The 16661-nt window shown below is 38.4% G+C and overlaps 4 pseudogenes; all 4 read left to right on the top strand.

The window, feature by feature from the left end:
* Positions 1-4489: 4489 nt before the first annotated feature.
* On the top strand, positions 4490-5193 carry LOC132069106 (probable inorganic phosphate transporter 1-7; annotated as a pseudogene).
* LOC132062467 (low affinity inorganic phosphate transporter 1-like) lies at positions 5159-8269 on the top strand (annotated as a pseudogene).
* An 834-nt stretch (positions 8270-9103) lies between these two features.
* On the top strand, positions 9104-9635 carry LOC132062459 (probable inorganic phosphate transporter 1-8; annotated as a pseudogene).
* A 2476-nt stretch (positions 9636-12111) lies between these two features.
* LOC132062450 (low affinity inorganic phosphate transporter 1-like) lies at positions 12112-12680 on the top strand (annotated as a pseudogene).
* The last annotated feature ends 3981 nt before the right edge of the window (positions 12681-16661 follow it).

Below are 16661 nucleotides of genomic sequence, written 5' to 3'. Positions count from 1 at the left end.
CCGGGTCCCCCATGGGTCATGGCTTTGAGGCACTGCCCTTAGCATGTGTGTACGAGAGTGGAGCGAGAGAGGTGACTGTTGCATTGCATTGTATTCATCCACTCATACATTTGACTGATCATTTGGTGAACTATATCTGTCTTGGTGGATTTCATGATTCCTTTACACTTTACTCGTATATGATACGTGGCCATACATGTTTTCTCTATGTGGTACTTGTTACTTTTCACTTCTTCATGCGTTATCTAATCATTGTTGGCCTATGATGCTTACCGGTACTAGTGTTGTACTGAAACTACTCTTGCTGCACTTTTTGTTGAGTGCAGAGTACGATCCAGGCTCCAGTTCTACGCCCTGTGGCTAATACGCGAGGGTGACATCTTTCGGTCATTCAGGGTGAGCTACTTGGTCATCCGTGGCCCCTGAAGGACCCTCTTATTTAATTCTATTTTTTTTTATTCGACAGACAGTATGTAGCCTTCGGGTATTTTCAGACTTTTATTCCAGACTATGTTTAGCGCTCTTGTACCCTTTGACCGAATTTTGGGGTTGTCGTGACATTTCTAGTTATGATAAGTATTTAAGACTTGATAACTTCTTCTTATGTAATTTTGTGCTTATTTAACTTGTTATTAGCAATGTGGTTCGCCTACTCGGAGGGATAGTGTAGGTGCCACCACGACTCGCAAATTGGGTCGTGACAATTGGTATCAGAGCTTCTAGGTTAATTGGTCTAATGAGTACAAGAGAAATGTCTAGTAGAGTCTTGCGGATTGGTACGTAGACGTCTGTACCCATCCTCAAGAGGCTATAGGATATTTAGGAAACACTACACTTCTTTCTCTCTTTTCGTGCTAGTTCAATCCGATTGGTATCTGGTTCATTCTTTTCGTGCGAGATTGTTCAAATTGGTATCTTAACCTCGTTTCTATGTTCTCTCACAGATGGTGAGGACGCGATCGACCGCTATTGGAGACCAGGAGCCTGCACCTGCACCTGCACCCGCATCCGTACCCGTTGCCCGAGCAGCTGTTCGTGGGCGAGGCAGGGGACGTGGTAGAGGATGTGGTAGGGGCAGAGGCCGTGCAGCTATTCCAGATAGGGACCAAGCACCAACACCTGCTCAGGACCCTAACAGAGAGTTGACTCCGGAGCTTGAGGACATTCTCCGGGGAGGATATTAGAGCCTGTGAGGCACGGCCGGGGTCGTTGCTACTCCACGATTTTCAGGAGGCTGTGTTTCGAGTGTTGGGGTATCATGACAGTTTGGATCAGGCGAGCATGACTCCAGTTGCTCCAGATGGCTCGCAGACTAGAGTGGGAGGTCATACTCCCGATGCTACGGTTGCTCCAGGATTTCGGACATCGGGGGTATTGCCGACAGCAGCAGTGGCTCCCCGTATTGATGCTACTCCAGCGCCTAATTTTGCTCTAAGGCCTATGGATGGGCCAGTGTTGACCAGTGAGGAGCGAAAATTGTTCGAGGGGTTTACCAAAATGTCTCCTCCTTGGTTCTATGGTACTCCCGGGGAGGATGCGTATGAGTTTATTGTTAGCTGCAATGAGATGCTTCATAAGTTGGGTGTAGTGGAGTCTCACGGGGTCAATTATATTTCTTTCCAGTTAGTTGGGGATGTCAAGCAGTGGTGGTGATCGTACATGGAGTGTCGACTAGTTGGGTCGCCACCTTTGACTTGGACCCCGATTCTACTGGTGTTCTGGAGAAGTATGTCCCTCGTACTGCGAGAGACAACGGGAAGAATGAGTTTCGACATTGGAGCGTGAAGGGGGTAAGTCGGTTGCGAAGTATGAGATCGATTTCTCGCTTTGTCCCGTTACGCGACGCATTACTTCCGAGAGGCTGAGAGAGTGAGGAGATTTGTGAAGGGTTTGGACCTTCCGCTTCGGCTGGCCACCTTACAGTTGGAGGCTTCTAGGGCCTCATTTCAGTCAGTAGTAAAGCATGCCAGGAGGGTCAAGTTAGAGATGGGTCGGGCACATAGTGGGCGTGGCGACAAGAAAGCTCGCGGTTTGACGGAGTTTCGGAGGTCACAGTAGAGGTGGGGGACACCACGACGGGGGTCGTCATCATCCCATAGCCGCTCCATCCGGTCATTACTAGGCTTTAGCGAGTGGTTCTTCGAGGTTATAGCGGGCACGATTAAGAAGCAGACTTCTCGAGGTTCTTACTCTCGACCTTTAGACCGCGGAGGGTATTCTGGTTCTTCTATGACAGTTCAGCAGCCTATAGCCAGAGGGTCATGTTTTGAGTGTGGTGAGACAGGACATTACGTGAGAGAGTGTCCTAGATCCGAGCGAGGGTTCCGAGTTCGAGACATCTAGGCCTCCGAGCGCCGCCCGGCCCGAGAGGAGGATATACTGGTAGAGGGCATTCACAGTCTGGCAGGGGTGGCCATCAGCCTAGCAGAGGTGGTCATCAGTCTGGTAGGGGCAGCGCTCAGTCAGTGAGAGGAGGATCTCAGGCAGGTCATCGTGGTCGTGGAGGCACACAATCTGAGGGTGGACGTGCCCATTTTTATGCTTTTTCGGGTAGACCAGAGGCCGAGGCTTCTGATGCGGTTATCACAGGTATTATTTCGGTTTGTCACCGATCGGCTTCTGTCTTATTTGATCCGGGTTCTACTTTCTCTTATGTGTCCACTTACTTCTCTATGGGTCTAGATATGCTTTGTGATATGCTTGATATACCTATTCGTGTCTCTACTCCTGTCGGAGATTCTGTGATAGTAGATCATGTCTATAGGTCTTGTGTTGTCACGTTTATGGGGTCGACACTTGGGTAGACTTGGTTATTTTGGATACGGTGGACTTTGATATTATTTTGGGCATGGACTGGCTATCTCCTTATCATGCTATTTTAGGCGCCACGCCAACGAACGATCCACGTTGGCCGTGCCAGGTATTCCGCGGTTAGAGTGGAAGGGTACTCCTAGTCCAGCACCTAGGAAGATCATATCATTTCATCGGGCAAAAAAGTTAGTGGATAAGGGATGTTTAGCATATTTGGCTCATATTCGGGATACTAGTGTGGATACTCCTTCCCTGGAGTCGGTGCCAGTTGTCTGTGAGTTCTCAGAGGTTTTCCATACGGATTTGCCTGGTATGCTGCCCGATCGAGATATTGACTTTTGCATTGACTTGGAGCCAGGCACCCGACTTATTTCTATTCCACCCTATCGAATGGCTCCGACAGAGTTGAGAGAATTGAAAGAGCAGTTGCAAGACTTGTTGAGCAAAGGATTTATCAGACCTAGTGTTTCTCCTTGGGGTGCTCCCGTTCTGTTCATGAAGAAGAAAGATGGTACCATACGGATGTGTATCGATTACCGGCAATTGAACAAGGTTACAGTAAAAAATAAGTATCCAATACCCCGCATTGATGACTTATTTGACCAGCTTCAGGGTGCATCGATCTTTTCTAATATTGATTTGAGGTCAGGCTATCATTAGTTGAAGATTCGAGCGGAGGATATTCCGAAGACTGCTTTCAGGACCCGTTAAGGTCATTATGAGTTCTTGGTGATGTCTTTCGGGCTTACTAATGCCCCCGCAGCGTTCATGGATTTGATGAATGGGATCTTTAAGCCTTACTTGGATTCGTTCGTGATCGTGTTTATTGATGACATCTTGGTGTATTCTTGGAGTAAGGAAGATCATGAGAAGCATCTGAGGATCGTGCTTGGTCTGTTGAAGGAAAAGAAATTGTATGCCAAGTTTTCCAAGTGTGAGTTCTGGCTCAGTTCCGAGGCATTTTTGGGACATGTTGTGTCCAAGGATGGGATTATGGTTGATCCCAAAAAGATCGAGACGGTTAGAGATTGGGCCGGTGCCTACTTCGGTGGCCCGAGATTCGGAGCTTCGTGGGCCTTGCGAGTTATTATCGCCGATTTGTGAAGGGATTTTCATCTATTGCTTCCCATTTGACTAGGTTGACTCAGAAGAATGTGCCTTTTCGGTGGTCCGATGAGTGTGAGGAGAGCTTTCAAAAGCTCAAGGCCTTATTGACTTCAGCCCCGATTTTGGCTTTACCTGTGGAGGGAAAGGACTTTACTGTTTATTGTGATGCTTTTGGTTTGACTTGTTTTGATATTAAATCCCTTTTAAAAAAAACCTACAATACTTAATTATGTAAAAAGAACAAAAGGTTAAACTAAATCAATAAAGTATTTATACCCATATTATTATTATTTAATATATATAATATAAATAGAAAAAATATATATACTTATAATATATTATTTAATATAACTCTTTTTGGTGACATGGGACCACGTGCAACAGACGTGCACATAAATTATTATGTGCACGTCTGTTGCACGTGGTCTGACGTCACTGAAAAATGGAATATCACAATAGACACATATAGAAGCATATATGCTGAATATTGTTGTATTGATATGCAGTAACACAGATAGACTGACGTAGACGATGAGAGCCAAGAAAAAGAAGAAGTAGAAATGGCTGGGATATGAGGGTTTTGAATGCGCTTAATTCGGCAAGAACACAATGCTATCACTTCACAACAATCATAATATCTGGTATGGGATTTTTCAATGTCTTCAATTTGTTTTGCATCTCTCTAGTCACTAAGTTGCTTGGGTGAATTTACTACTATGTGGATGGCTCTCCAAAGTCTGATTCACTACCTCCTAGTGTCTTAGTTTTTGTTAATAGTGTCGCCTTCTGTGGTACCTTGCGGGGAAACTCTTCTTTAACTGGCTTGATGACAAAATGGGCAGGAAGAAATTCTATGGCATAACCTTTATGCTTATGTGTGTTTGTTCCGTTACTTTAAGTTTTTTTCTTTTGGTAGAGAGCCTAAGACTGTCTTGGCCACCTTCAGCTTCTTTCACTTCTGGCTTGGTTTGGAATTGGTGGTGATTACCCGCTTTCTGCTACTATTATATCTGAATATGACAACAAGAAGATTCGGGGTGCCTTCATTGCTGCTATTTTCGCCATACAAGGATTTGGGATCCTAGTAGGTGGTATCTATGCCATCATAATCTTTGTTGGATTCTAGACTAGGTTTAAGGCGCCAATATGTGAAGTGGATGCTCTTGGTTCAACTGTTCCTCAAGCAGAATACATGTAGATAGTTGAGGCACTTCCCGCTCTTATTACTTACTACTGGAGGATGAAGATGCTTGAAACTGCTCGTTACACTGCACTTGCTGCAAAGAATGTCAGCAGGACATACTAATATGGAAAAAAGTTATGCAGCTTGATACTGGGACATAGCAAAAGGAGCCTATTGTTTCTACTATCGTTGTTGTAACGTCCTGCAATGAATTTATTTTGTTCTTGAAACAAATTTGTTAGTCGACATGGAATTCACTTGATTGGGACAACCAATTGTGATTTTTTCTTGATATTGCATACTACAGCCAAGATGCAAGGGCGCAAACTCTTATCGCTCTCTAAGACACTGTGCCTGACTACTGGTTCACAATGTTCCTCATTGAGAGGTTGACAGGTTTACCATTCAATTACTTGGTTTCTCAATGATGACAACGTTTATGTTTGCTCTGGTCAAAACTCCATGTTTCTCCATTTTTGAAACATGGCAATTTGCCCATTGTTCTCTTAAAAATAATAATGACTTGATTTACTTTTTACCTTTTATGGGGGGAAATCTGCATGTCATCTCATTTATTTCACATGCAACACGCGGTCCAACGTCGCTGAAAAGGATATCAAAGTTCAAGTTTTTTATTTCTACTCAAATTTAGTTTAACTTCAATTATTATTAAAAAAGTTTCTAATATTAATATGTACATAGTATTGCACTCAAACTAGTCGTAACTTATAAATAAGGTAAAAAGAATTAGATTTAGTTAGGTAGGTATGATTTAATTTTTATTTAGATTACTTTTGATGAAATATAAATATGTCATATAGTCTGATTTTACCTAATGATTTTTAGACGGTGATGCATGCTTTATTATGATGCATTGGTTGCTCTATTATGTTAAATACTTGTATTATGATATATTGGTGTTCTCTTGAAAGTATAATTATTGTGAAAACGTGATTTTCTAAATATTGATAGATATAATAAGAAATTTACTTTTGAAATCCTCTCAATTGTACTATTGCAACAAATATAACAATAGTTTGTTCAATCAAAGAAGATAAGTCCGAAAAAATTCAATGCTTTGTGCAAAATAATGGAGTAATGGTTGAGATTTCTTTACACTGGTAACAAGTGTTGAACCAACAGTCATTCTAGACTAGTTTTAAGGCGCCAACATGTGAAGTAGATGTGCTTGGTTCAACGGTTTCTCGATCAGAATACATGTGTAGGATCATATTGATGATTGAGGCACTTACCACTCTTCTTACTTACTACTAGATGATGAAAATGCCTGTAACTCCTCGTTACACGTCTCTTGTTGCCAAGAATGTCAGCAAGCCACTACAGATATGAAAAAAGTCATGCAGGTTGACACTGGGAAATAACAAAAAGAGCCTATTGTTTCTACTACCGTTGTTGTAACATCCTGCAATGAATTTGGTCCGTTCTTGAACTAATTTGTTAGTCAACATGGACTTCACTTGCTTGGCACAACCACACGTGATTTCTTCTTGATATTGCATCTTACAACCAAAATTTGTTCCAAAAAGACATATTTAGTGTCATTGGATGGATCCATGTCGCCAAGACTATGAATGCAAATTAAGAGGTTTACAAAATTGTAAGGGCACAAACTCTTATCGCCCTCTGTAACACCGTGCCTGACTGCTAGTTCACAATGTTCCTCATTGACTGGATTGATAGGTTTACCATTCAATTACTTGGTTTCGCAGTGATGACAATGTTTATGTTTGCTCTGGTAATAACGCCATGTTTCTCTATTTTTCAAACATGGCAATTTTGCCAAATGTTCTCTTATAAACTAACAATGACTTAATTTACTTTTTCCCTTTTGTGGGGAGAAATCTGCATATCATCTCATTTATCTCACATGCAACATGTGGTCCAACGTCACTGAAAAGGATATCAAAGTTCAAGTTTTTTATTTCTAGTCAAATGTAGTGTAACTTCAATTATTATTAAAAAAAGTTTCTAAACACATGCATTGCACGTGCATTTCATATGAATAGGTACAGAGTATTGCACTCAAACTAGTCGTAACTTATAAATAAGGTAAAAAGAATTAGATTTAGTTCGGTAGGTATGATTTATCTTTTGGTTAGATTACTTTTGATGAAATATAAATATGTCATATAGTCTGATTTTACATAATGCTTTTTAGACGGTGATGCATGCTTTATTATGATGCATTGGTTGCTCTGTTATGTTAAATAATTATGCTATGACATATTGGTGTTCTCTTGAAAGTATAACTATTGCTAAAACGTAATTTGCTAAATATTTATAGATATAATAAGAAATTTGTTTTTGAAATCCTCTCAATTGTACTATCACAACCAATATAACAATAGTTTGTTCAATCAAAGAAAATAAATCCAAAAAATTCAATGCTTTGTGCAAAATAATGGAGTAATGGTTGAGATTTCTTTGCACTGGTAACAAGTGTCGAAGCAATAGTACTCCGTTTTAGAGAGAGAAACTCCTAATTCTCTCTAAAATTACCTAACTAACCCACAACCTTAATGTGACAGTCATGACCCCCCCCCCTCCCCCTCCCCCCCACCTTCATAATATTTGTTGCATTCCACACTAGTTTTAAGGTGCCAACATGTGAAGTGGATGCGCTTGGTTCAACGGTTTCTCAATCATAATACATGTGTAGGATCGTATTGATGGTTGAGGCACTTCCCGCTCTTCTTACTTACTACTGGAGGACGAAAATGCCTGAAACTGCTCGTTACACTGCTCTTGCTACCAAGAATGTCAGCAAGCCACTACAAATATGGAAAAAGTTATGCAGGTTGACACTGGGGTATAACAAAAAGAACCTATTGTTTCTGCTACAGTTGTTGTAATGTCCTGCAATGAATTTGGTCTGTTCTCAAATTAATATGTTAGTCGACATAGACTTCACTTGCTTGGCACAACCAACACGTGATTTCTTCTTGACATTGCATCCTGCAGCCAAAATTTGTTCCAAAAGGACATATTTAAAGTCATTGGATGGATTCATGTCGCCAGACTATGAATGCAAATGAAGAGGTTTATGAATTTGCAAGGGCGCAAACTCTTATCGTCCTCTGCTACACCGTTCCTGACTACTGGTTCACAATGTTCCTCATTGGCAGGATTGACACGTTTACCATTTAATTATTTGGTTGCTCAATGATGACAATGTTTATGTTTGCTCTGGTCAAAACGCATGTTTTTCCATTTTTAAAACATGGAAATTTTGCTCATTATTCTCTTATAAACTAATAATGACTTGATTTATTTTTTTCCATTTTATGAGGGGAAATCTGCATTTCATCTCATTTATTTCACATGCAACACGTGGTCCAACGTCACTGAAAAGGTATGTCAAAGTTCAAGTTCTTTTATTTCTACTCAAATTTAGTGTAATTTAATTATTATAAAAATAGTTTCTGAACACATGCACTGCCCATGCATTTCATATTAATAAATACAGAATATTGCACTCGAACTAGTCGTCACTTATGAATAAGGTAAAATGATTTAGTTCGGTAGGTATGAATTAATTTTTAGTTAGATTACTTTTGATGAAACATAAATATGTGATATAGTCTGATTTTATCTAATGTTTTTTTAGACGTTGATGCATGCTTTATTATGATGCATTGGTTGGTCTGTTATGTTAAATACTTATGTTATGATATATTGGTGTTCTCTTGAAAGTACAACTATTGCTAAACCGTGATTTTCTAAATATTTATAGATATAATAGGAAATTTACTTTTGAAATCCTCTCACTTGTACTATCGCAACCAATAGTAACAGTAGTTTGTTCGATCAAAGAAAATAAGTTCGAAAAAATTCAATGCTTCGTGCAAAATAATGGAGTAATGGTTGGGATTTCTTTGCACTAGTAACAAGTGTCAATCCAACAGTAATCTGTTTTAGAGAGAGAGACTCCTACTTCTCTCTAAAATTACCTAACTAACCCACAATTTAAATGTGACAGTCATGGCCCACCCTACCATCATAATATTTGTTGCATTCTATACTAGTTTTAAGGCACCAACATGTCAAGTGGATGCGCTCGGTTCAACGGTTCCTCAAGAAGATACATGTGGAGGATCATATTCATGGTTGAGGCACTTCTCGCTCTTCTTACTTACTGTTGGAGGATGAAAATGCCTAAAACTGTTCGTTACACTACTCTTGATGCCAAGAATGTCTACAGGCCACTGCTGATATGGAAAAAGTTATGCAGTTGACATTGGGACATAACACAAGGAGCCTATTGTTAGCTATCGTTGTTGTAATGTCCTGCAATAAATTTAGTCTGTTCTCGGAACAATTTGTTAGTCGTCATGGACTTCACTTACTTGCACAACCATCACATGATTTCTTCTTGACATTACATCCTACACCCAAAATTTGTTCCAAAAGGACATAGTTAGTGTCATTGGATGGATTCATGTTGCCAAGACTATGAATGCAAAATGAAGAGTTATACGAAATTTCAAGGGCACAAACTCTTATCGCCCTCTGAGACACTGTGCCTGACTAATGGTTCAAAATGTTCCTCATTGACAGGATTGACAGGTTTACCAATCAATTACTTGGTTTCTCAATGATGACAATGTTTATGTTTGCTCTGGTCAATACGCCATGTTTCTCCCTTTTTAAAACATGTCAATTTTGCCCATTGTTCTCTTATAAACTAATAATTACTTGATTTACTTTTTTCCTTTTATGGGGGGAAATCTACATGTCATCATATTTATTTCACATGCAACACGTAGTCCAACGTCACTAAAAAAGGATATCAAATTTCAAGTTCTTTTATTTCTACTCAAATTTAGGGTAATTTTAATTATTATAAAAATAGTTTCTGAACACGTGCGCTGCACGTGCATTTCATATTAATAGGTACAGAATATTGCACTCAAACTAGTCGTAACTTATGAATAAGGTAAAAATAATTAGATTTAGTTCGGTAGGTATGATTTAATTTTTAGTTAGATTACTTTTGATGAAACATAAATATGTGATATAGTCTGATTTTATCTAATGTTTTTTTAGACACTGATGCATGCTTTATTATGATGCATTGGTTGCTCTGTTATGTTAAATACTTATTTTATGATATATTGGTGTTCTTTTGAAAGTACAACTATTGCTAAAACGTGATTTTCTAAATATTTAAAGATATAATAAGAAATTTACTTTTGAAATCCTCTCACTCTAACTATCGCAACCAATAGTAACAGTAGTTTGTTCGATCAAAGAAAATAAGTCCGAAAAAATTCAATGCTTTGTGCAAAATAATGGAGTAATAGTAGGGATTTCTTTGCACTAGTAACAAGTGTCAATCCAACAAAGACTCCGTTTTAGAGAGAGAGACTCTGACTTCTCTCTAAAATTACCTAACTAACCCACAACTTAAGTGTGACAGTCATGACCCTCCCCACGTTCATAATATCTTTTGCATTCCAGACTAGTATTAAGGTGCCAACATGTGTAGTAGATGTGCTTGGTTCAACGGTTCCTCAAGCAGAATACATGTAGAGGATCATATTGATGGTTGAGGCGCTTCCCGCTCTTCTTACTTACTATTGGAGGATGAAAATGCCTGAAACTGCTCGTTACACTGCTCATGCTGCCAAGAATGTAAGCAGGCCATTGCAGATATGAAAAAAGTTATGCAGGTTGACACTAGGACATAACAAAAGGAGCCTATTGTTTCTACTACTGTTGTTGCAACGTCCTGCAATGAATTTGGTCTGTTCTCGGAACAATTTTTAAGTCGACATGGACTTCACTTCCTTGGCACAACCAACACTTGATCTATTCGTGATATTGCATCATACACCCAAAATTTGTTCCAAAAGGACATATTTAGTATTATTGGATGGATTCATGTCATCAAGACTATGAACGCAAATGAAGAGTTTTACGAAATGGCTAGGGTGCAAACTCTTATCGCCCTCTGCAACACCGTGCCTGACTAATGGTTCACAATGTTCCTCATTGACAGGATTGACAGGTTTACCATTCAATTACCCGGTTTCTCAATAATGACAATGTTTGTGTTTGCTCTAGTCAAAACGTCATGTTTCTCCATTTTTAAAACATGGCAATATTGCCCATTGTTCTCTTATAAACTAATAATGACTTGATTTACTTTTTCCCTTTTATGGGGGGAATTTGCATGCCATCTCATTTATTTCACATGCAACACGTGGTCCAACGTTACTGAAAAGGGATATCAAAGTTCAAGTTCTTTTATTTCTACTCAAAGTTAGTGTAACTTCAATTATTATTAAAATATTTTCTAAACACGTGTGTTGCACGTGCATTCGATTTTAATAGGTACAAATTATTGCACTCAAATTAGTCGTAACTTATGAATATGGTAAAACGAATTAGATTTAGTTCGGTAGGTATGATTTAATTTTTAGTTTGATTACTTTTGATGAAATATAAATATGTGATATAGTTTGATTTTACCTAATGCTTTTTTAGATGGTGATGCATGCTTTATTATGATGCATTGGTTGCTCAATTATGTTAAATACTTATGTTATGAGAGTTAAATACTTATGTTATGATATATTGGTGTTCTCTTGAAAGTACAACTATTGCTAAAACATGATTTTCTAAATATTTATAGATATAATCAGAAATTTACTTTTGAAATCCTCTCAATTGTACTATCGCAACCAATAGTAACAGTAGTTTGTTTAATTAAAGAAAATAAGTCCGAAAATATTCAATGCTTTGTGCAAAATAATGGAGTAACGGTTGAGATTTCTTTGCACTGGTAACAAGTGTCGTACCAATAGTACTCCGTTTTAGAGAGAGAGACTCCTACTTCTCTCTAAAATTACCTAACTAACCCACAACTTAAATGTGACAGTCATGACCCACCCTACAACCATAATATATGTTGCATTCCAGACTAGTTTTAAGGCACCAACATGTGATGTGGATGCGCTTGGTTCAAGGTTCCTTAAGCAGAATACATGTGGAGGATCATATTGATGGTCGTGCCACTTCCCGCTCTTCTTACTTACTACTGGAAAAATGCCTGAAATTGCTCGTTACACTGCTTATGCTGCCAAGAATGTCAGCAGGCCACTGCAGATATGGAAAAAGTTATGCAGGTTGACATTGGGGCAAAACAAAAGAAGTCTATTGTTTCTGCTACTGTTGTTGTAACGTCCTGCAATGAATTCGATCTATTCTCAAAACAATTTGTTTGTCGACATGGACTTCACTTGTTTGGCCCAACCAACACGTGATTTCTTCTTGACATTGTATCCTACAACCAAAATTTATTCCTGAAGGACATATTTAGTGTCATGGGATGGATTTATGTCGCCAGACTATGAATGCAAATGAATAGGATTACAAAATTGCAATGGCGCAAACTCTAATCGCCCTCTACAACATCATGCCTGACTACTTGTTCACAATGTTCCTAACTGACAGGATTGACAGGTTTACCATTCAATTACTTGGTTTCTCAATGATGACAATGTTTATGTTTGCTCTGGTCAAAATGCCATGTTTCTCCATTTTAAAAACATGACAATTTTGCCCATTGTTCTCTTGTAAACTAATAATGACTTGATTTACTTTTTTCCTTATATGGGGGAAATCTGCATGTCATCTCATTTATTTCACATGCAACACATGGTCCAGCGTCACTGAAAAAGGATATCAAAGTTCAAGTTCTTTTATGTCTACTCAAATTTAGTGTAACTTCAATTATAATTAAAATAATTTCTGAACACGTGCATTTCATATTAATAGGTATAGAGTATTGCACTCAAACTAGTCGTAACTTATAGGGTAACTTATAAATAAGTTAAAAAGAATTAGATTTAGTTAGGTAGGTATGATTTAATTTTTAGCTAGATTACTTTTGATGAAATAAAAATAAGTGATATAGGTTGAGGATTTATCCATCATTACCCAAGGGATCCATGCCATTGTTAAGGTACATAACTCTTACAATCAATGGTTCCTCTATGCTATTTATGCTAGTAATATATTTGCTGAAAGAAAGCTATTGTGGGATCAATTATGCACTCTTACTGATAATATTAAGCGAGCCTTGTTTGTGTGAGGGGATTTTAATGAAATACTTAGAACTTTTGGCTTATTTGGGGGTAATAACATTAATGGTAACTGAGCTAGTTATCTTTGGAAAAGCATTAACCATTGTAAACTAGTTAACCTTGGCCTTAAGGGAAGCATATTTACCTGGACCAATAATAGATACAGGAGTAGACAAAATCTAATCCTAGAAAGACTTGATAGGTGTCTAGCAAATGATGAATGGTTCCATCTATTTCCTGATGCTACTGTTACACAACTCATTCTAACCATTGCCTTTTAATCATTCGACTCACCAACAATCATCTCATCCTAGAGAAAAAACCCTTTAGATTAGAAACCATATGGTGCAATCGTCCTGGCTTTAATACCATAGTTAGAGAATGTTCCCAAAACCTAACCCTTTCCACCATATCTTTTAAATATAAAGTCATAAATTGGAACAAGGAAACCTTTGGAAACATTTTCTACAAAAAATGGAAGCTTCTGACCAGAATTGAGGGCATCAAGAAATCTCCCAACTATCCCTTTAGTTCGTTTCTTCAAAACCTTGAAAGTACCCTGCTCCATGACTATGATGATATCCTTAAGCATGAAACTGAATTTGGAGATTAAAATCTAGGATAACATGGCTCACTGAAGGTTATTCCAACACTAGATTTTTCCACACTTCAACTCTAATAGGAGGAGAAAGAATAGAATCCTGGCACTTAAAGATGATGTGGGAAAGAATGATACTATCAAAGACACCATTATTCACTACTACTCAACACTCTACATTACTGAACAATGCCAAGCCGATCTCCCTTGCAGTAACAACCCTTCAACCAGAGGTAGTCTAACTGATGTAGACAAAGAAATGCTTAATGCCTCCCCTTAGGGTAAGGGAAATTGGAAAGGTTGTCTTTTCCTTCAAACCTCTAAAAGCACCCGGACCTGATGGAATACACCTTTTCTTTTATCATAAATTTTGGAACTCTATTCAACAATCCCTGGTTCATTTCTACAACAAAGTCTTCAACACTAGGATTATGGATGATAGAGTCAATAATACATATCACTGCCTCATCCCCAAATGTGCAACAACAACAACATATACAGTGTATTCCCACAAGTTGGTTTTGGGGAGGATAGAGTGTACGCAGACCTCATCCCTAAATGTGCAAATGCTACAATTCTCAAGAACTTTAGACCAACTGGACTTTGCAATACCCAATATAAAATCATCACTAAGATCATATTCCATATAATTAATCTTGTCCTGTAGAAGATCAAGCCAATTTTTCTAGCAGGAAGAAGAGCTGCTGATAATGCTATAATTGTTCAGGAAAATATTAACCAATTTAGAAATACGAAAGGCAGGAATATCAATATGATATTAAAAATTGACCTAGAAAAGGATTTTGACAGGCTGGAATGAGCTTTCATTAGAGATACTATGTTCTTCTTTAACTTCCCTGCTGATCTAATTAAGCTTATATTATCTTGTATTTCAACTTCTTCCATATCTGTACTAGTTAATGGAGGGAAGACTGATTCCTTCAAGCCTACTAGGGGTATTAGGCAAGGGGATGCCTTATCACCCTATCTATTCATTTTATGCATGAAAAGATTATTTAGAAGTATAAACCATGAAGTTGACCTACTAAACTGGAACCCTATTTCAACCTGTAGAATGGACCCAAATTATCTCATTTGTTCTTTGCAGATGATCTTACTCTTTGCTAGATCCAAACATTAAGAATTGCAATACCATCATAAATGCCCTCTCTAGTTTCAACAACAAATCTGGCCAAAGGATTAATTTTGCCAAATCCAAAGTACTCTTCTCCAAGAACTACAGTACTAGTGACATGGAGACTTACTCAATTTGTCTAACCATTAAGGACAATCAAAACTTTAGAAAATATCTGGGATTCCCTATCTTACATAAGAGACCTTGTAATGTTGATTCCCAATTCATCCTTGACAACCTAAAAACTAGGCTAGCTGGGTGGAAAACTAAATTTCTTAACATGGCTAGAAGGACTCTACTTGAAAAATCTTACTTGAACAGCATCCCTAACCATGTTATGCAATACATCAAGTTATTTTGTAAGATCAGCCAGCAAATCAATAGAATCCAGAGGAATTTTGTGTGGAGAACCACTGCTGATAAGAAGAAAATGCAGCTAGTAGGATGACAAACTATCACCAGACCTAAAAAAGATGGGGGGACTAGGTATTAAAAAAGCTGAAATTAAAATAAGACAACCCTAACAAGTCTGACATGGAGACTCCTAAAAAAGCCTAAATCACTCTGGGCCTCTGTCCTAATTGCTAAAAACTGTAAAACAACCCCAGTAGATGTCACTCTAGGACCTGAAGCAATGTCCTTGAGGGCTATAAACATTGTAGGAAAGCCACTCAATGGGTTCCTAATCAGGGACCTAATGTGAGTTTCTGGATGGATAAATGGATTCCATAGCCCCAGCAACTCATAATAGGGCCCCTCAATAGAAATGAAGAGCAATATAGAGTAGCTGACATCAGACAAGGGGGAAACCAAAACCTTGACAGCCTTTCCTTTGAGCTCCCTATCATCATGAAAGATCTTATTGCCGACACTTACCAAAGTAATAATAGCACTGCACAAGATTACAACTACTGGGGGTTGTCTAGCAATGGAATATTTAGCTCTAGTAGTGCCTACTCTCTCCTAGACAATAACCAAACCGGAAATTTCCAAGCCCATATCATGAACTTTAGCTGGATTTGGAAAATCAAATCTCCAAATAAAATTAGATTCTTCTTCTGGCTATTGAATCACAACAGGTTGCCAACAACATTCTTCCTTCATTTCATTGGCCTCAATGTCAACCCTGAATGCAAATCATGTAGACACCCCAAGGAAGACATTAATCCCATTTTCTTTGAATGTGGAATCAGTAGACAATTCTGGAATTGTGTTGTGCAACACTGTCTAACCGCTACCATTACTAGCTCCTCCTTCCACAATATTGATAAATGGATCACTACTTGGAAAAACATAAAAAGTAAAGACTTTGATCACCTTATCAAATGGGTTGATCTAATGCTCTTTTGCTTCTGGGTATTTGGATGAATAGGAACAACAATTTGTTCAATGGCAAGCATGACCACCCTTGTTTTACTAACCTCTATTGACAAGCCATTGAATATTCCAAAGTTTGCACCTATGACATTAGAGTTACTATTAGGACCAAGATCTCCATCAATGGGAGCCTCCAGCACCAAATTCCTACAAGCTTAACACTGATAGATCCTGCCAAGGAAATCCAGGGCTAGGGGTAATAGGAAGAGTTATTAGGAATAACAGAGGTAACTGTGTTGTTGGCTTTATGAAAGGACTTCCTCATACCACTAACAATCTTGCTGAACTAACAGCCATTATGCAGGGACTAAGAATTGCACTGGAGAATAATCTGATGCC

This window comes from Lycium ferocissimum, chromosome 1 (assembly GCF_029784015.1).
Source record: "Lycium ferocissimum isolate CSIRO_LF1 chromosome 1, AGI_CSIRO_Lferr_CH_V1, whole genome shotgun sequence".
NCBI lineage: Eukaryota > Viridiplantae > Streptophyta > Magnoliopsida > Solanales > Solanaceae > Lycium > Lycium ferocissimum.
This window is presented reverse-complemented; position numbering and strand designations above follow the sequence as displayed.